The sequence below is a fragment of the Thalassophryne amazonica genome, chromosome 16, assembly GCF_902500255.1.
Source record: "Thalassophryne amazonica chromosome 16, fThaAma1.1, whole genome shotgun sequence".
NCBI classification, from domain to species: domain Eukaryota; kingdom Metazoa; phylum Chordata; class Actinopteri; order Batrachoidiformes; family Batrachoididae; genus Thalassophryne; species Thalassophryne amazonica.
The window spans coordinates 34,581,294-34,602,217 of NC_047118.1; the positions used below are offsets into that span (position 1 = coordinate 34,581,294).

General features: G+C 41.7%; 1 long non-coding RNA gene across 1 annotated transcript; it reads left to right on the plus strand.

Moving 5' to 3' along the window:
- The first annotated feature begins 10,850 nt into the window (after window positions 1-10,850).
- On the plus strand, window positions 10,851-20,070 carry LOC117527832. Its single transcript, XR_004565613.1, has 3 exons — window positions 10,851-11,241; window positions 18,496-18,581; window positions 19,828-20,070. It is a non-coding gene; the product is annotated as an uncharacterized LOC117527832 (long non-coding RNA).
- The last annotated feature ends 854 nt before the right edge of the window (window positions 20,071-20,924 follow it).

Below are 20,924 nucleotides of genomic sequence, written 5' to 3' on the forward strand. Positions count from 1 at the left end.
TTCATCTACAATGATCTCCAATGCTTTAAAATGGACAAAAAAAAACAGAGACGTGTGGAAGAAAATGGAAAACAACCATCAAAATGGATAGAAGGATAACCAGAATGGCAAAGGCTCACCCATTGATCAGCTCCAGGATGATCAAAGACAGTCTGGAGTTACCTGTAAGTGCTGTGACAGTTAGAAGACGCCTGTGTGAAGCTAATTTATTTGCAAGAATCCCCCCCAAGTTCCTCTGTTAAATAAAAGACGTGCAGAAGAGGTTACAATTTGCCAAAGAACACATCAACTGGCCTAAAGAGAAATGGAGGAATATTTTGTGGACTGATGAGAGTAAAATTGTTCTTTTTGGGTCCAAGGGCCGCAGACAGTTTGTGAGACGACCCCCAAACTCTGAATTCAAGCCACAGTTCACAGTGAAGACAGTGAAGCATGGTGGTACAAGCATCATGATATGGGCATGTTTCTCCTACTATGGTGTTGGGCCTATATATCGCATACCAGGTATCATGGATCAGTTTGGATATGTCAAAATACTTGAAGAGGTCATGTTGCCTTATGCTGAAGAGGACATGCCCTTGAAATGGGTGTTTCAACAAGACAATGACCCCAAGCACACTAGTAAATGAGCAAAATCTTGGTTCCAAACCAACAAAATTAATGCCTTGCAGATGTGAAGAAAGACGCTACTATTATTGTGAACACCCCCTGTTTTACTCTTTTTTTTGTTTTTTTTTACTAATAGCCCAATTTCATAGCCTTAAGAGTGTGCATATCATGAATGCTTGGTCTTGTTGGATTTGTGAGAATCTACTGAATCTACTGGTACCTTGGTTCCCGCATAACAATAAGAAATATACTCAAAACCTGGATTAATCTTTTTAGTCACATAGCACTACTATTATTCTGAACACTACTGTATATTTAACGGAGCCCAAAGTTTTGAAATATCATGCATGGAAAGTTATGTGTAACTGGTTTCTAAACAACCAAAAAAATTAACTGAAATTAAAAAACACTTTTGTCACTGGTTTCAGGTCATTTTTGGTGCTTTTCCACCACATGTTACCACCTCAACTTGAATACTCACTTTTGGTACCAGGTGACCCACCCCCCCACCCCTCGACAATTCAATGCACAAAAGAAAAAGAACGCGATATAATAATCAGTTTTTGCATTATAGCACAGAACAGAGTAGTACAGTAGTACATGTCTTTTGTCTCCTGTCTCACACAATGTCAGTGCAGTGATAGTGACAATTCCCTCTGACCAATCAGTAATCTGCACTGTTCTCCTGTCACCTCTTGGTTTCGCCTCAGCTCATTTCAAACTACAATAGAGGTGATCCCAAAAACAGACCAGGTACTAGGTACGCCTCATGGAGCTGAGGTGATCCATGCAGGCACCAACCATGCAGGGTAAAAGCACCTCACTTGCTTTACTTAAATCAGTGGTTTCCAACCCTTTTTCTTTGGAGACCTCCCTGTTTGTATGTAAGATAGGCTGAGATGCCCCCCACCTACCCAGTCCCTACAAAGACCACACACCCTTTTTTTCCCCTCTTTGGTTCATTCAAATAACATTGATCTTCTAACTACAACTCAGTCTCACCTTTTTGTGATGGCGGCACGAAACGTGGGCTGATGGGGGGGTCATGGGTAGGGTTAGGGGAGGGTAGACACTTACACTGTGGTTATGGTTAGAGCAGCCTGGTCTCACTTTATTTTCATGCCCCTTCACGAAAAGCGCCCGCTTTTCATGACACATTTTGTTTTTAATATATACGAGGTCTGTTAGAAAAGTATCTGACCTTTTTATTTTTTTCAAAAACCTGAGGATTTGAATCACGTGTGCTTGCATGAGCCAACCTTGAACCTTCGTGCGCATGCGTGAGTTTTTTCACGCCTGTCGATTGCGTCATTTGCTTGTAAGCAGCCTTTGTGTGAGGATGGGTGGAGTCTCTCGTTGTTTTTTTCTTTGCAAGGAAATGGCGGAACGACTGGAGCAGCGCGACTGCATCAAATTTAGCCAGAAACTGGGCGACAGCCAGGTGGAAACCATTTGGATTATTCAGACGGCTTTCGGTGATGATGCTATGGGCATCACACAGATTAACGGGTTTAAAGACGTCCGCACAATGGTGGAGAGCGAGCCACGCTCCGGGTGGCCATCAACATGCTGAAATAACCAGGTAATTTCCAAAGTGAACGCTGTGGTGATGTGGAACCATCATGTGACTATCCGAGAAATTGCGGAAGAGGTGGACATCAGCACTTTTTCGGCACATTCCACTGTGACAGAAGATTCTTCCGAATGAATCTTCCGAATGGTTTCCGAATGGTTTCCACCTGGCTGTCGCCCAGTTTCTGGCAAAATTTGATGCAGTCGCGCTGCTCCAGTCGTTCCGCCATTTCCTTGCAAAGAAAAAAACGACAAGAGACTACACCCATCCTCACATAAAGGCTGCTTACAAGCAAATGACGCAATCGACAGGCGTGAAAAAATTCACGCATGAGCACGAAAGTTCAAGGTTTGCTCATGCAAGCACACGTGATTCAAATCCATCAGGTTTTTGGAAAAAAATAAAAAGGTCCGATACTTTTCTAACAGACCTCGTATTTTGCTATTTATAATCTTCCCTTTCTCCTAACTCTCACCATAACTATAGCGTAATTGTGTACCATCCCTAAATGTTAACCATGACCCCCCAGACCCCTTCCCTTTCACCCCATATTTTGTGCCCCCGTCACGAAATGAATTCGTGCCCCTGTTACGAAAAGTGCCCCATTTACTTACCCCTGTCACAAATCCATAGATTAATGTACTTTTCATAACTGTTAGATATAGTTGTGTTTAATTAGCATTTTCTTTATTTGTTTTGGTATTAAAGTAATTATTTTACTTAGGTTTGTATCCTTAATTTTGCATATTTTTCTGTGTTCTCTTATGGAATGTGCCTCTGCTGGAATGTGCATGTCGAACTGATTTGAACCAGTTTTACCACTTAGGCCAAAGAGATTTAAATTACATTAGAAATCATACGTGTTCCATTATTGCGCGGGTCATGGGCAGGGGGGTGGGACCTCCCTTGAATGCACACGGGGACCAATAAGGGGAGGATTTTTCAAAATAAGGTCCACCCTTGTCACGTCTAGTTGTGTTTTATAAAAATTGTTTATGTATATTGTTCGGGGTTCTGAAAGAGCGGATGTCATCTGTGAGAGAAGTTCTTCAGAATCCAGGCCTGATTTTTCATTGTGACTTTGAAAAAATTAAAAGGTGTGGAATAGTTTGAGTTTGTACTTGGTGAGGGGCAGTGTTAGAGAAAGAACTGGGGGAAAATAACATAACATAGTCCCACAAACTGGCGTGAGACTGGGTTAGTTAGAGTTAGGAGAAGGGGAGGATTATAAATAGCAAAAAAACAAAACAAAAAAACGTGTCACAACAATTGGGCACTTTTCATGACGGGGGCACGAAACAAAAACGTGAGACTCGGCTAATTACTACTGAATATCCAGTAAGTTAATATGACTTTATGTAATGTGCATTTCTAATTTTGACGACAGACCAGACAAAACCTCATGACTCCCCTGTGATCATTGGTGACCCCCAAGGTGGGTCTCTGACCCACTTTGGGAACCAAGGACTTGAGTAAACTTGCTGATACATGAAGTGGGTAATCTATCACATTGAGTGATGTGGCCAATCAGTATTTATTTTTCAAATGTATATATTTTAGTTATTTGCAGTTGCAAGCGCCATTGGTGTGTGCACCAGCTGCTGTACAAGTTCAACAAGACTTTCACATCAAGCTGTGTTGTAATCATATTGGGAAATTGCATGTCAAAGAAAATCTAATGCAAATTTCTAAGCCAAATGTAGTGTTTGATGCTTCCCCCACCCCCATCGCCATCAATTTGTCAATTTCAGATCGGAATGCCAACAAAAATCAAATGTGATGTTTATCAAATTTAATTAAAACCAGTAATCAGACTAAATGCCTCACAGGGGAAAAAAATTTTGATGTCTTGATTTTTACAACAAAGGCAGTTGATTACTCAATAATAAAACTGTTAAATGCAGTGTGATTTTCTTATGAATTATAGGAGACAATCTAAAATAAAATTATACAGTGCATCCATAAATTATTCATTTTTGTTCAAAAAATGGATGAAATAAATTTTTTTTTCCTTAAAATTCTACAAACTACACTCCATAATGACAATGTGAAAACGTTTTGTTGTTGTTGTTTGTTTCTTTGTTTTGTTATTTGATTTTTGCAGATATATTAAAATCACATGTACATAAGTATGCACAGCCTTTGCCATGTAGCTCAAAACTGAGCTCAGGTGCATCCTGTTTCTACTGATCATACTTGAGATGTTTCTACAGCTTAATTGGAGTCCACCTGGGGTAAATTCAGTTGATTGGACTGGATTTGGAAAGGCACACACCTGTCTAGATATAAGGTCCCACAGTTGACAGTGCATGTCAGAGCACAAACCAAGCAAGAAGTCAAAGAAATTGTCTGTAGACCTCCGAGAGAAGATTGTCTCGATGCACAAATCTGGGGAAGGGTACAGAAACATTTCTGCTGCTTTGAAGGTCTCAATGAGCAGAGTGACCACCATCATCCATAAATGGAAGACGTTCAGAACTATCATTTTTCTCTAAAATTCTGGAAAAAGTGGTTTCACGGCAGCTCGTGGACTAGCTTACTGAGAATAATCTCTTTGAGCCACTGCAGTCTGCTTTTAGAAAATATAATTCCACAGAGACGGCTCTCACTAAAGTGGTGAATGATCTTGATGGATTCGGACACCACTACGGTTCTGTTCCTGTTAGATCTCAGTGCTGCATTTGATACAGTGGATCATCATGTTCTACTTGAGAGGCTGGAAAATCATTTTAGGATTACTGGGAGTGCTCTTGCATGGCTGACGTCATACTTGACCAGTTGTTCTCACTGTGTTTTGTACAGTAACACTACCTCTAACCATAGTGACATGAAATTTGGGGTTCCACAGGGGTCTGTCTTCGGCCCCCTGCTTTTCTCCCTTTATATAGCACCCCTTGGGCACATATTGAGGTGTTTTGGGATTACCTTTCACTGCTATGCAGATGATACTCAGTCATACATGCCGATAACTGCTGGTAATCTCGTTCACATAAAATTCTTAGAAGATTGCCTTGCAGCAGTGAGAAGTTGGATGTCTAGAAACTTCCTACTTTTAAACTCTGATAAGACTGAAATGATGGTTCTTGGTCCAGTGAGACATGTTTCTGTGTAGGCTCTCAGTTGTCCAGGTGGTTTCCATAGTAGAGAAGCTTGAATCTTCGACTGGACTGGGTTGCTTGACGCGAGGACGTTACAGAACACATCAACTCGGTGGATTCCAATATCAAGTTCACACGTGAGGATGCCAGAAACAACCATTTAGCCTTCTTGGACTGTGATGTTACGATTGGAGAGAACAGGCAGCTCCAGACAGGGGTTTACAGAAAACCCACTCACACTGACCAATATCTGCTCTTTGGCTCAAACCTCCCCCTTGAACACAAGCTCGAGGTGATCAGGACTCTTCAACACAGAGCCCTACAGGTGCCCACAACTGCAGAGGGAAGGGCTAAAGAACAACAACTTGTACGGAAAGCCCTCACAGTATGTGGGTACCCACGATGGTCCCTGGACAAAGTGCAGAAGTCCCAGAAAACAAAGAGACCAGATAGACAGGAGACGGAGACAAGAAGAAGAGGAGTGTCCCTCCCTTATTTAGCAGGAGTAGGGGAAAAACTACAGAGGATCTTCAGACAGCACAAAATCCCAGTTTACTTTAAACCGGTTAACACCTTGAGACAGAAATTAGTTCACCCTAAGGACATGATCCCTAGTTACAAGCAGAGCAATGTAGTGTATTCTATCAGATGTCAGGAAAACTGTATTGAACACTACATAGGTGAGACTAAGCAACCTTTACACAAAAGGCTATACCAGCACCGCAGAGAGGGCGCAAATGGACCTCAGTCTGCAGTTCATCTCCACCTGAAAGACACTAACCACATGTTTGAGGACAAGGAAGTTAAAATCTTAGCCAGAGAGAAGAAATGGTTTGAGAGAGGTGTCAAGGAAGCATTCTTTGTGAAACAGGTGAAACCCAGCCTTAACCGAGGAGGGGGTCTGAGACACGCTTTGTCCCCTGTTTACAATGGGGTACTCAGGTCAAAGTAGTTTTAGTCTTTTGTTCATGGTAATGAGTCATTCACGTCATCAGGAGAGTCGTCAAGGGAGCCATTAGGAAAGGCTTCTGTCCCATCATTAGGAGGGACAGCTGCCCTGTCATTAGGAGGGTGCTAACTAGAGCACAATAGGTGCTAATTAGAGCTATTGTTTAGTCACTAGCCTATAGCAGTCGGTCTTTCGGTAGGAGGGGTCTGGTTAGTTTTAAAAAACTCCAGCTTTTGTTGGCTTCTGTATTTTCTTCTCTACAAGAGTCAAGACAGAAGTCAGACTACCAGAGCAAGAATTTTAGCTGAGGAAGCTTTTGCGATTTGAAGCTGAACGTCCTCGCGTCAAGCAACCCAGTCCAGTCGAAGATTCAAGCTTCTCTTCCAGTGAGACATCAGCATCAATTTGACCAGTTAACACTTAGCCTCGGCTCGTATGTCATACATCACACTGACAAAGTGAGGAACCTTGGGGTAATTTTTGATCCTTCATTGTCCTTTGGCCTCCACATTAGAAATATTACTAGGACTGCTTTCTTCCACCTGCAAAATGTAGCGAAGATTCGTCCCATCCTGTCTATGGCTGATGCTGAGACCCTGATCCATGCATTTATCTCTTCTAGATTGGACTACTGCAGTGTTCTATTTTCTGGTTTACTGCAGTCTAGCATTAGGGGTCTCCAATTGGTTCAAAATGCTGCAGCCAGACTTTTGACACGAAGCAGAAAGTACAACCACATTACACCCATTTTGGCATCCCTTCACTGGCTTCCTGTCCCAGTGAGATCAGATTTTAAGGTTCTGCTACTAACCTATAAAATTATTCATGGTCTGGCACCTCCCTACCTAGCTAACCTAATTAAACCTTACGTACCGGCCTGGGCTTTATGTTCTCAGGGTGCAGGACTACTTTGTGTCCCTAAGGTAAATAAGAAGTCTGCGGGTCACAGAGCTTTCTCTTATTGTGCCCCTGTTCTGTGGAATGATCTCCCTGCGTCAATAAAACAGTCAGATTCTGTGGAGATTTTCAAGTCCAGACTTAAGACGCACTTATTTTCCCTTTCATATGGCTAGCATACTGGTACAGTTTTGTTTTACGCTTTTTACTGTTTTAATTCATTTATTAGTAATTGGAGCGGGCTGCGGTCTCAACTTTACCTAAATTCTGGGTCTTTTAGTGACGTTTAGGGCTAGTGGCCGGCGATCACCTTAGTATTTCTCTGTTTTTCTTGTTTTTTAATGCTGGCAAATTATACAGTATTTTTTGTTTCTGATGCCTGATTCTGTTTTTTCTCTCTATTTAAGGTGCAGCTCCATCCAGAGATGGGAGTTGTATTTGTGTTGACGACCCTCCTGTCCTGTGCGCCAATAGCATTTCTTGTATATTCATCCGTGAATTGTTCTGTGAATTGTTCTGTAATTTATGTTTGTTGCATGGCCCAAGCAGAGGGTCACCCCTTTGAGTCTGGTCTGCTTGAGGTTTCTTCCTTAGAGGGAGTTTTTCCTTACCACTGTTGCTCTGGGGTTGGTAAGGTTAGACTTTACCTGTGTGAAGCGCTTTGAGGCAACGCTGTTGTGATTTGGTGCTATATAAATGAAAATAAATTGAAATTGAAATTAAAATTGAAGTGGAATGGAATGGACAAAACTGCCCAAAGATAGGTGTACCAAGCTTATGGTATCATATTCAAGAAGACTTGAGGCTGTAATTGCTGCCAAAGGTGCATCAACAAAGTATTGAGCAAAGTGAATACTTATATACATGTGATTTCTTAGTTTTTTATTTTTAATAAATTTGTGAACATTTTAAAAAACCTTTTTTTCATGTTGTCATTATGCGGTGTTGTGAGTACAATTTTGACGGAAAAAAATGAATTTACTCCATTTTGGAATAAGGCTGTAACATAGCAAAATGTGGAAAAAGGGAAGCGCTGTGAATACTTTATGGATGCACTGTAATTCTTACATATTTTTTTATATTAATTTGAGATGACTTCAACATGATTTGGTGCAATAAATAAATTGAAGTGAAAATTTAATTGAAATTACACACGCGGTTCTCTGTTTAATATTTCTTTTCTATTTCCTTCTTCTGTTTTTAAATTTTCAACATAATTACAAGGCAGCTAAATGTGATTTCTGTTTTTAAGTCAAAGGTCATCATCAGTTTCTGAATGCATTGTTTTGCAGCGTGTTGCTCAGCACTTTCCACTGCAAATAAAAGTTTAAATACTTGCATTAGAAAAATGCCTGATCTGTTATATTGTTAGCTGTCAAGGATACTCCGTAACATCTCAGAAATATATACAAATGTCATTTTTAATGTCTCTCTTTCAGCTATATGTTTGAGAAAATTGGTGCCAGTAACGTGTGTATGACATAATTTGATTTTGGACTTGGACATCAAAATGCTCCTCTAAGAGGATCCTAGTTTTGCATGAATGCTGACAGGCCCTCATTTAGCACCTGCTTGATGGTTTACTTTATCAATAGCACACTTCTCTGCATTGGGAAAACAAATCCTAAATCGGTCCAAACACTGAGATTCATGGCTTTAGCAAAGCAACAAATCATGCAGATTTGAGCAACGTCAAGAAATGTCAATGTTTTTTTAATTTAAATTCCAAGATTACTTCATTTTTCTGCACAACGCCAGAATCTGATCACAGCCAACATCTGAATCTGCCATCACTCACTGAAATGTTACAGACATCACAAACACACAATGAATCAACGTATTCACGCAGCCCTTCTAATAATTATCGGATGCTATGACTCAACATGGCCACGCCGCTGTAATTATCTGAGGAGGCTGTCATATTTATTTAACTAGGAAGCTGAGACTGGTGAGGTCCGGCCGCCGTGTGCGTTTGAATGTGTCAGATTGAAACTGTGACACATTAGGCCTCTGTGTGTGTGTGTGCGCTGAGACAGGGTGGTCCTCATTCCAGCTGTAGCACCGCTGCGCGCGCGTGAGACTGTCACAACAACTTGACCCCGAGATCGTAACGCGCGCGTTAGCTCTGGTTATACACGCACAGGCGTGCACACAGACACACTAAACCCTGTCCCACAGACAGGAGAGGAGTACTCCCCGAAACAACAAAGCTGCCATTGACCTTACGCCCCCCTCGGCCTTCATCACCCTCCCACGTCGCCCGAGCCCTCTCTCTGGCCACAGGGCCTAGAATGCGGTTCAGGTGCAGGATTCTGCTGTTTCCAATTAGCAAGGTATAAATTAGCTGCATTCTCTCCTGTCCTCTCTCCAAACATTGCTGTCTCTTCATCCCTGTCGACCCTCCACGCTTCACTCCGGCTCTGACCTCCAGCCCCGATCACTCTGACACATAAATTTACCTCCTTTATGGCTCTTGTCTGCAACCTCCTGCACTCCCCTAACTCACAATCGGTGCTGTTAATGTGCGCCGCATCTACTACAAAACTCACTTGCAGTCATAAATCGAGCATCTTTGAAAGGATTATAACTTCTGGTTTTACTGTAAGTCTGGTTAATGTAACCGAGACCTGCTGCACCGATAAGACCGACGGCTCTGCGAGAGGAAATCTAGAATTATTCCTGCGCTTTTTACACAGCGTGTTTGCGAGCTCCCTTCCGCAGGTCAGTCTGTTAAAGCGAGTGTTATTTTTCCAGGGTGGAGAGATCAGCAGCGGTGTAGCCAAGTAGGACCTGAGGTCACCCTGGCACTGAGAGTTCACATCTGTTCAAATAAATCCCGCACTGTGCCATCAGCAGTAAAAATACACAAATGCGCACCGTTCACACGTGCATGTAGAAAATGCGCCAACAGGCCTGCGTGCAGCGGCGGTGAAAATATGAAGGTGTTTTTCACATTCTTCACTTTGGCACGTGTCATGTGTGTGGTTTCTCCTTGGATTTATTTAGTTATTTTTTGTTTTACAAGCTGAAGGCAGAGAATCCGGCACACGGGAGAGAACTTTACAGCGCGTGTTCTCTCCAGGGTGCTGCGCTGCTCAGAGGGATCAAATACTCCCAAGGTGCACTGTGTGTATACACAAGTATATTGTTGTCCATGCTGCTGCCGGATGCTGTTGCTTCGGCCCTTTTAAAGAGCCAAATACCTCGGGGTGCCCTTTGTATTTTCTCTTTATGAGCCCGAGCTCATCCCCTGACTTGTTTGAGAAAACAAGATTTTATTGGACTCCTGGGGGAAAATAATCTGTAGAAGTGTTTTTTATCAAGAAGAGATGAGGACGGTGGGAGAAGAAGAGGTCAAGTGACCATTACTGAATCTTCTGCAGCCGCCGACCTTCACATGCCTGGAAGATGTTAGAAAAATATATATGTCATATGTAAGAAAAAAAAAAAAGAGCTGAAGCAGATGATGAAGAGAAATGGAGAGCACACACAGGGAGGGTGTGAACTCCCTCCTCCACTGACACGAGCTCACTTATGTGGGTTCCTCCTCCGCAGGAGTCCCACGCCTTGCAAGATAAACAAGACTGTTCGTTTAACTTATTTCACCTCTTCTCCGACCTCAGTTCATCCCTTTTCTTCCTTAACGGTCTCTCCTTCACTCCTCTTTCCTTGTCCTCGCTGTCTCTCTGTCCAGATGTTTGCAGCACGCACACACACACACACACACACACACACAGAGGACCTGCTGCTAAAGCAGTGGGGATCTGCAGCGTGGACCGGACTGGAATGCTGACCCTCGATCCATCTCCATCAGCGGAGACGCATTTGTTTGACTTGAGATGTGATTATGTTTTCTCTTCCCCACACCTGCAGCTTCCTCTGGATATATCCCCACACCCCCCCCCCCCCTGTGCCTTTGGACTCTCACTGATCAATTACTTCAACTTGGAAAAATACTGATGCAGCTGCTACTGCTTTTCATCGTGTTTTATATTTTCTGTTGCAGTTCGTGTACGGGCCTAAAGGAAGAGCGAGACGTCGACCCGAGCAGCAGCTGCATCACAGCAGAGGGTCACGCAGAGTCCATCACTTAGGCTGGCTATCAGCGATTAAATGTCAGCTTCAAATACCTTACAACAGCTTTTTAATAATTCCTAGATATCTCTTATCTGACTGATCGTCCGGCACCAATATGTATCCTGACTACATAGGAACTTTCTAGAATTGCAGTGGGCATTTTAAATGGGGGACAGAACGTCTTGAAAGCAATTAGGACATACAGCACTGTGTCTTTTTCAATCCAGTCTCACAGCAGTTCGTAGGACTGGGTTACAAAAAGTACATTAATTTATGGGTTTGTGACGGGGGTACGAAAGTGGGGCATTTTCATAACAGGGGCGTGAATTCATTTCATGATGGGGCACAAAATGCGGGATGAAAGGGGGGTCTGGGGGGGCATGGCTAAAGTTTTGGGAGGGTACACACTTACACTATAGTTATGGTTAGAGTCATTAGGAAGAGGGGAAGATTATGAATAGTAAAATAAAATAAACTGTGTCATGAAAAGGGGGCACGGAAAAAAACAAAAAACGTGAGACCAGGATGATCTTTTTATAGTGTTTCAAGAACTGGCTTTATGACATCACAAATCTTTATATACAAGCAAAATTTTAAAACTCCTCCCGTCATGCAACAGATGCACACACACACCACAAAGTGTTATGTGAGCTCAGGGTTTCAAAATCCACCCCCTTGTCTGTGTTGTGACACCTGGGTAACACATCAAGTAGGGGATTGCCTGTTGGAGGGAAACACGGTGGGGAACTTTTGTTCCCCGTGGTCGCTACGGTAACCATGAAGGCCCAACAGGAACCCTGAACAAGAGACGGCTAATGGGGCTCTGATGGAACAAGAAGTCTTCAACAGCGTTTCAGATGGAGGAGATGATGGCTTGTAACCCAATGGCTGTGAAGGCGGATGAAGGCTACAGCGGGTCCTCAGACTTCTATCGTCTGGGATTTCCCAGCCATCAGACCAGGCTAAGGATCTGTTAAGGACTGTGTGTTTGTCAGCATGCAGTGACATTCCCAACAAACCCACACACAGGCATCCCGCGATCAAGCCTGGATGTGGAATTCCACCATCCCATCCAGGAAATTTTTTTTCAGAAATTTTTAACTCCAGATTATCCAAGTGATGATGAACTCACTGAACTTGCAACCAATTTATTACAGGTGCACGAGATTAATGTTATTCCAAAGTAACAAAAGCTGAGCAATTCTAGACAAAAATACAACAGCCAAATAAAAAGAATTTGCAAGACTGAAGATTCAACAATAAGAAACTGGAGTGTCACAGATTACTATAGATCTGAAAAAAATACACTAGTTCATAACAAACACATGAAGAAAAATACAAGTATATGCACATAAATAGACCATCTCAAACATACACTCAACAAAAATATAAACGCAACACTTTTGGTTTTGCTCCCATTTTATATGAGATGAACTCAAAGATCTAAAACTTTTTCTACATACGCAATATCACCATTTCCCTCAAATATTGTTCACAAACCAGTCTAAATCTGTGATAGTGAGCACTTCTCCCTTGCTGAGATAATCCATCGCACCTCACAGGTGTGCCATATCAACATGCTGATTAGACACCATGATTAGTGCACAGGTGTGCCTTAGACTGCCCACAATAAAAGGCCACTCTGAAAGGTGCAGTTTTGTTTTATTGGGGGGGATACCACTCAGTATCTGGTGTGACCACCATTTGCCTCATGCAGTGCAACACATCTCCTTCGCATAGAGTTGATCAGGTTGTCAATTGTGGCCTGTGTAATGTTGGTCCACTGCTCTTCAATGGCTGTGCAAAGTTGCTGGATATTGGCAGAAACTGGTACACACTGTCATATACGCCAGTCCAGAGCATCCCAAACATGCTTAATGGGTGACATGTCCGGTGAGTATGCCAGCCATGCAAGAACTGGGACATTTTCAGCTTCCAAGAATTGTGTACAGAGCCGTGCATTATCCTGCTGCAACATGAGGTGATGTTCTTGGATGTATGGCACAACAATGGGCCTCAGGATCTCGTCACGGTATCTCTGTGCTTTCAAAATGCCATCAATAAAATGCACCTGTGTTCTTCGTCCATAACAGAAGCCTGCCCATACCATAACCCCACCGCCAACATGGGCCACTCGATCCACAACACTGACATCAGAAAACCGCTCACCCACACGACGCCACACACGCTGTCTGCCATCTGCCCTGAACAGTGTGAACCGGGATTCATCCGTGAAGAGAACACCTCTCCAACGTGCCAAATGCCAGCGAATGTGAGCATTTGCCCACTCAAGTCGATTACAACGACAAACTGGAGTCAGGTCGAGACCCCGATGAGGACGGCGAGCATGCAGATGAGCTTCCCTGAGACGGTATCTGACAGTTTGTGCAGAAATTCTTTGGTTATGCAAACCGATTGTTTCAGCAGCTGTCCAAGTGGCTGGTCTCAGACGATCTTGGAGGTGAACATGCTGGATGTGGAGGTCCTGGGCTGGTGTGGTTACACGTGGTCTGCGGTTGTGAGGCTGGTTAGATGTACTGCCAAATTCTCTGAAACGCCTTTGGAGACGGCTTATGGTAGAGAAATGAACATTCAATACACGAGCAACAGCTCTGGTTGACATTCCTGCTGTCAGCATGCCAATTACACGCTCCCTCAAATCTTGCGACATCTGTGGCATTGTGCTGTGTGATAAAACTGCACCTTTCAGAGTGGCCTTTTATTGTGGACAGTCTAAGGCACACCTGTGCACTAATCATGGTGTCCAATCAGCATCTTGATATGGCACACCTGTGAGGTGGGATGGATTATCTCAGCAAAGGAGAAGTGCTCACTATCACAGATTTAGACTGGTTTGTGAACAATATTTGAGGGAAATGGTGATATTGTGTATGTGGAAAAGGTTTTAGATCTTTGAGTTCATCTCATAAAAAATGGGAGCAAAACCAAAAGTGTTGCATTTATATTTTTGTTGAGTATAGAAATAAAGACAGCACTGATGTCTGTTCTTGAGGAGGAAGTGGTTGTTGCACAACAGTTAACATTTGCCCATAGCTATGTCATAATTTATTTTAAATTATGGAAAAAACACCATTTTTATTAAATCATTCCAAAAAAAGTTATTTTTTATTGCAAATCAAATGATACATTTTATGTAAAATATACCAAAACAACTGTTAAATATGAAAAATAATGGACCACATTTATATAGCACTTTTCCATCTGAATCAGATGGCTCAAAGTACTTCATAGTGATGCCTCACATTCACGCACTGATGCCAGTGTGCTCCTAAGCACGGCATTCAACCACATACCAGGAGCAACTTGCCCAAGGGCTTTCAGTGTTGTTACAGTCTGATGGGGATTTGAACAGAAGACCCTCTTGTCTCAAATCCACCGCTTTAACCACTAGACCATCACCTCCCCTGCAAAAGACACCTTATTCAAACATTTTTGATTTATGTGAATAATTAACTGAAATTCACGTTTTCATTAATTAAACCTGCTGAATGTATTTAATTTGCAATAATCTTCTCATGTAAGTGTGCATCATATAATGATTTTTTTTTTTTTTAATCTATCATCCATAACATTTGCAACCAATATTACGCAGGTGTATTCACAGATTTGAGTGGTATCTTAAAGTACTTGGTGATCTAACTCGATATTGCCCATTTAAGTTAATGACCTCTGACAGCAAATATATCTCAGTGGATTTCTGAGATTAATGTATTTAATATATTTCAGATTCAACCAAAAGTAATATTCATAACAAATACAACATGTGCAGTATATTTGTACATCATGCCCCGTGTAAACGTCATGTACGACAAAGATAAATGTGAAGAGATGACAGGCAGAGTAGAAAGTCAACATATGTATTTAATATCTGTAAAGTCTACTGTATAAATATCCATGCTGTATCTGCCTCTGTGGTTTGTAAAAATGAAGACAGAATGATAAATTACCATTCCTTTTTTGAAGCTAGAAATTCTGAGGCTTCATGAAGGCATCAGTCTGACAAAGCCATATGTCACACACGTCTTAAAGGAGCTGTTTCAGTGGTAAATTCTGTTTTATCATGGAATAGGTTTGACATGAGCAGATGTAGAATTGTAGAACTTAAGAATGTTCAGCATGGAATGCAAAACATATTTCACGCAAAATCTGATTTCACACAATATGACCCCTTTAACGCGTTCGCTGTATTTCATACCAACTGCATCAAATAAAATACAAGCCTGATTTAGCTGTGATTGTTCTGCCACCCACATGTGGTCTTAGGGCCCTATCTTGCAGTGCACCCACCACTAAGCAGCTCACAGTGCATTACATGTATGATTGCTAGCTTCCAACCTTCACAGTTGTCATTTTCACACCTAGCTCCCCATGATGTAGAAGTAGCGAGTGTTCTAACCCTCATCGGTGTGACTGTGAGCTTAAAAAGAGGTGTGGTCAACTGCAGTGTCGCAAAGATGGGTTCACGATGTGTGTGTGCATTAGCACTCATCAAAGTACACAGAAATTGAATTGAACTCAAAAATTAAAAATGAAATGTATGAAATTTCCCCTTTGTTTGTTTTGCTCAGATGCTCTGGCATCGTGTTGGTGACATCATCATAATATCCCAATTAAGGAATTCATAGGATATGAAGAATATGTAGAAATATCAGTGCATTACTTTTTCATGTATTTTACTACAACCATTTCATAAATGGACTGCATTTATATAGCGCTTTTCCATCTGCATCAGACGCTCAAAGCGCTTTACAATTATGCCTCACATTCACCCCGATGTCAGGGTGCTGCCATACATGGCGCTCACTACTCACCCTGAGTGATTTTCCAGTCAGGCGAGGATTTGAACCCATGATCTTCTGGACTCAAGCCCAACACCTTAACCACTAGACCATCACCTCCCATTCTTTTCAGAAAAAAAATACAGGCTGAAATACAGTCAGAGTGGAGTTGGATATATCCCAAATGCACTTGCTCTATTCCAGCCCAGTGTCACACCTTGTTTTGTGCCCCCGTCACAAAATGGGGTGCTTTTTGGGATACTATTTTTTTTTTATTTTACTATTTATAATCCTCCCTTTCTCATAACTCTAACCATAACCCCCCCAGACCCCCCATCACCTTGTATTTTGTGCCCCCTCATGAAATTAATTTGTGCCCCCGTCATGAAAAGCGTCCCATTTTCGTGACAATATCACAAACCCATAGATTAATTGACTTTTCATAATGCCATCACAAACTGCCGTGAGACTGGATTGCCTATTCCCTTTAGACTGTACGTACACTATAGATTGTCAAGATAGGGCCCTTTGAGTTTTTGCATTAATTTGGCTGTTACGGTGAAAAAAAAAAAAAAAATACATTTAGCAGCGACATGAAATGAGTGACTTGTTCTGGTAAACAGATCAGATGTATTTTCCGCAGACTTTGAGTTTGACGTTTGTGGTTTAGAAAATATTTCAGTCAAATGAATTGACAGACATTCTGGGTCAGTGAATGTATGTTTGTGTTGATTGTTGTGACTCATGTTTGATTGAATGCCGCGAAAGTGGGCCTTGGGGTGGGGGAGCATTGTTAACATGGACCGGCGTAAAATAACAAGCCGCTTCAGCTATTGTGTCTTTCACCAAACTGCAGCTCCGTGCAGATCACATGCTGCTCTAACCTTTGAAATGATCATGCAGCAAACCCGCCCTCATTAGTCAAATGGCACTCAGCAACTTGTAGCGTCTAATTCTGTGGGGTCGTGCAAACTTATCACCCTTGGTTTCAACATGGTGGGCTGCCCCTTCACTGAAACCCTCTCAAGTGGTTCCAGACATCTGACAACAGCCACATTTATTTATTGACTTCATTTCGCTCAGAGTTTACAGCTCCCTCGAGTGATACAGAGTTAATGTAGAGTTGCTCATTGCTCATGAGTGTTTTTTCACTCCTCCTTCTACCACCACCTCCTTTAAACTGTTCTTAAGTGTTTAAACACCCGGGTAATGATGTGCTGTTGTGGAAGCAAAAAACCATGTGAGATTAAAAAAGGAAAACATCCATGTGGGGTTTTCCCTGAGGAGAGAGTGAACCATCAAGGAGGGGATGAGAGCGAGGAAGGTCCCCGTTAATCAAAATGAATGAGCACCTCTCAGGGTCCTTTTTGTCAGAGGGGCCACAGAGATCCCTTTAGCCCACTCCCACTCCACAATCACCGGTTTAACGAGACAAGCAGACAAGTTATCAGCAACCTGAACTCATATCCCATCAGTCCCTCTTCCTCTGGTGTCTTGTGCTCGGCAGGTCAGAAATAAAACCGTTGTTTTCACATCAACGGTTGCAATTGTCCAAATCAGATTTTTTTTCCCCACTACATGTTCTAAATAAATAAATATTAAATATTTAGGTCACTTCAACTGGCAATGTGCACACAACCTTTAAGTTATTATTTAAAAAACAAACAGACACTGACCATGAAATAAAGTAAAGAAGACAATCAACTTAAAATCATTAGCTGAGTCACGTTAAATGAACAAGTTATTGTGATATTTCAAAAATTAATTCCCTTCTTATTTTTCACAATATTGTCAAAATTTACTTTGTGTTGAAATCCAGTTCTTATAAAGTACCTTTATTTCTGTTATATTGCAATACTGTGTAACTTCGCTCTGAGAAACGTTTGTGTGCATTTGGGGAAAACTGGGAAATTTGAATTTATAACTTACACTCTTAAAAGGAACTGCTGTCTCAACAAGAAAAATTGATGTAACAATTTGAATACATGTTTTTAAGTGATTTCAACATAGTTATTTCAACTTTCAACTAAGTTAATGCCACAAGACTTCTCTAGTTAAGTTTAAATAACTGTAGTTAAGTTGAAATAACTTAAAAACAATTTCTATGCAAATTGTTACATCACTTTTTCACGTTGTCAGTGGTTAATTTTTTAGAGTGTACAATCAGGAAAAAATACATAAAGCTGTAAAAAAAATGTTATGTCTCTCCACTGACTCGTTTCGGTAAACCAAGTAAAAACATTGTAGCTGTAACTAACTTTAGTACTGATCACTGACACAGCATGCTTGTTGTTCTGGTCCAGCAGAAGGAAAACGTTTTAATAATGCAAATCATTAAAACAAAGCTCAAAGTGAACCCAGCTTTAAGTTTGGACAACTTAAAATTGTTCTTCAAAATAACTCACACTCTCAAGTTCAATGCACTTAAATTAATAAGTGTTAAATTTGAAATGATGAGTTGATAAAGATTTTATCTTTAATTCTGTCTTTTAGAGCTCAATAGTGTGAGATCGTTAGACAGATTGTGGCTGTATCTGAAGTCCTGTGGACACCAGACCATCATGGTGAAGAGTAAGAAGGTGAGGCTCTTGATTTTCAAGTCGATTTACGCTCGTATCCTTATCTATGAAGGTGAGCTTTGGTAATGACCAAAACAAAAAGGTTGCAGATAGAAGTGGCAGAAATGAAATTTCTTTGTCCGGTATCTGGGCCTACACTCGGGCAGGGTGAGAAGCTTGAAAATGTGGGGGAGATTCAGAGTAGAGCCGCTGCTTCTTCATTTTGAAATGAGCCAGCTGAGGTGGTTCAAGCATCTGGTGAAGATGCTCTCTGGTCTTCTCCCTGAGGATGATTTCCAGGCACATCCAACTGTGATGACACCTCTGGGAACAATAAGGGCACATTAGAGGGGTTATATTTCCCAGCTGGTTTGGGAACAACTCCAGATCGCCCATGAAGTGTTAAAGGACTTGGCCAAGGATAGAGACATTTGGATTTAGCAGCTTGGTCTGCTGCCACTGTGACCCAGACTTAGATAGGCAGCAGAAAATGAATGAATGAATGAAAGAATGCCCTGCGATGGATTGGCGTCCGGTCCAGGGTGTACCCTGCCTTTCGCCCTGTGACTGCTGGGATAGGTGCTAGCCCCCCACCCCACCCCGCCTGGACCCATGTAGGTATAGAAAATGTGTAGAAAATAAATGAATGAATTATTTTGCCACAGTCATTCAGTCCAATTTGTATTAGGGGATGAGCAGAGGCAATTAAATATTTATTGTTGCTCAAGAGCACTTCATCAAACAGGAGAAGTGAGGGATCAATCCACTGACCTTTTGGCTCATCAACAGCTTGTCCTACTTGAAGTATTACCCAACAAAAGAAGGTTGAACATCCATCATCCATCCATCCATCCATCCATCCATCCATCCATCCATCCATCCATCCATCCATCCATCCATCCATCCATCCATCCACCTACTGACTGTAAAACCTTTTCCAACATATAAATATACTTTTAAATGAGAATGCAATTATTTAAGTAAATAAAACAGAAGGTTGTGCATAGTCAGTAGATAGGATGACAAAGCAGGTCGTCCATGAGAAAGAAGGTTGGTAGACCAAATCCTGAATTATCCTGTATGTCAAAATAAATCACTACCAATACCGGTCTGATTAAAGTCAGCTAGTGTGAGGAAGGTTAAAACAATACTGCCGAATTACATTTTGAGCAAACTTCAGATTGTCATTTGATCTGACTCACAATTTTAAGTTTGATCAACTTCATATATCTCTTTGAGTAAACTTCATTTTCTACTTCTTATCCAGGTCTGGGTCGTGGTGGCAGTAGACCAAGCAGCTCATACCACACTTCCTCATCCTTGGCCAAGTCCTCTAACGCCTCGTGGAGGATTCAGACTGGAACAAATTTGTTGAACTAAAAATATGTTGTTGAGGAAAGTGCAAAGGTTTATGTAACATTAACTTTTCATTTTTTTAAACTTTCTTTTTGTTTCTTTTTAATTAAAATGAAGGTAGGTATGAAATATTTTATAATCTCCTTTGAGATAATCTCAGTTTTTTTTTTCTTTCTTGTAGCGCAAACAGAAATTGTATTTTTTTGAATTACAGGAACACATTTTATTGAAATAAGTTCATTAAAGGAGACATTTCTGTCTGCAGTTTATACAAGCAAACTGTGATTATTACATTGATGTCATCCATCTTTGGAGGCTCATCACGCCTTCGCCGTTTCCTTTCGGTGGAATCAAGGCTCTCTTTCTCCTCTCCCCGCTGCCGCTCCTACAGCTTTTCACAGAACGCCTTCAACTCTGCAGCTTTTTCAAATTTGGGGCTTGTGACACTCAGCCAAAAGCCGCAAATTACCCCCCTCTAGCAGCAGCGAATTAGGAACAATTTTGTGTTAGCTATAAAAAAAAGACAGAGAAAGAGAGAAGTGAGGGGAAAATATAGCTTACACAGGGGACCACCAACAGAGGCAACATGGGACGAACGGCTCGTTGGCTGACGTTTTGGGTGGCAGGGCGGTGCTAAAAAGCCGGTTTGCAGCTATCAATCCTGTTATATCACACGTACACAGTGTGGCACATCATCCATTAGCAAGCACAAAGGCATGAAGTCGTGGATTCACATTGCTGTTGCTGTATGTTTGCAGGTCAGAGCACTTGGGACCTGCTGATTAAAAATCAGGCCTGTCCGCCGACACCGACCTCCTCGACAAGGAAGGCGATACATACAAGGTGACGAGTCACCACCTGGAATTTTCATTCTCTTTTTCGAAGAGGGTGGTATTTTCAATTTCCCCCTGCTCCGTGGTTGGTCCTTAAGTCTGAGCATTAATGTTAAAAGGCTCTTTTTCTTGCTTCTTACAAAGCGTGAGGTTTGGCATGCCCACTTAATCTGCT